This window comes from Sinocyclocheilus grahami, unplaced genomic scaffold (assembly GCF_001515645.1).
Source record: "Sinocyclocheilus grahami isolate Dianchi unplaced genomic scaffold, SAMN03320097.WGS_v1.1 scaffold74657.1, whole genome shotgun sequence".
Taxonomy (NCBI): domain Eukaryota; kingdom Metazoa; phylum Chordata; class Actinopteri; order Cypriniformes; family Cyprinidae; genus Sinocyclocheilus; species Sinocyclocheilus grahami.
The window spans coordinates 1-669 of NW_015529442.1; the positions used below are offsets into that span (position 1 = coordinate 1).

The following is a 669-nucleotide window of genomic DNA, read 5'->3' on the forward strand; positions in this document are numbered from 1 at the left end:
AATGTCTTTGAGGCTGAAAGCACACACGGCTGAGCGACCCAAGTTAACTTGCCTAAAAAAAAAGATAAAAAAAAGCAAATCGTTTTTTAAAAAGCAAAACAGCTAATTATAAAATAAATCCTCACCAGTTACTTTCATAGTAATTATTTGAAGCATGTTTCCTCACCACTGAGAAGTGAAAATCCCATAGAATAGAGTTTGGTCCTCAGATGCGCCCTCTGGTGGCGTAAGGCTGACAATGTCCTGCAGGATGTTGTATGGCAGCTCTTGTTCAGCTTGACATAGTAGCTGAGCCTTGGCAAATGTGGTCCAGCGTTTTTGCAGAGTACGCTGGCCTCCCACATCACTCTAAAAACAGATTAACACCTCCTTTAGAATGACATCTTAATAAAACCAGCAAATCTTTCATTTGAAGACTGCACACATGCTAGCGATGACAAGCGCACAAACACAAGAAATGCATCTAAAACAATACTTACAGTGCAAACTTGGGCAACGCGAGACACTGTAAACTTGTCAATGAAGTCATATTCTTTTCCAATCTCACTAAAGAAGAAATAAACCTTCTCCTCACTGGGAACGTACGTGGAGCTGATGAATGTAGGATCTGGAATAGTGTAGTAAATAGAAAACAGTGTAAGTTATGAGTAGACAGTAAAGCAAAATCAG

General features: G+C 39.6%; 1 long non-coding RNA gene across 1 annotated transcript; it reads right to left on the bottom strand.

The window, feature by feature from the left end:
* LOC107581101 (uncharacterized) lies at positions 1-603 on the bottom strand. Its single transcript, XR_001608781.1, has 3 exons — positions 480-603; positions 167-348; positions 1-52 (listed from the first exon to the last, which is right to left on the bottom strand). It is a non-coding gene; the product is annotated as an uncharacterized lncRNA (long non-coding RNA).
* Positions 604-669: the final 66 nt, after the last annotated feature.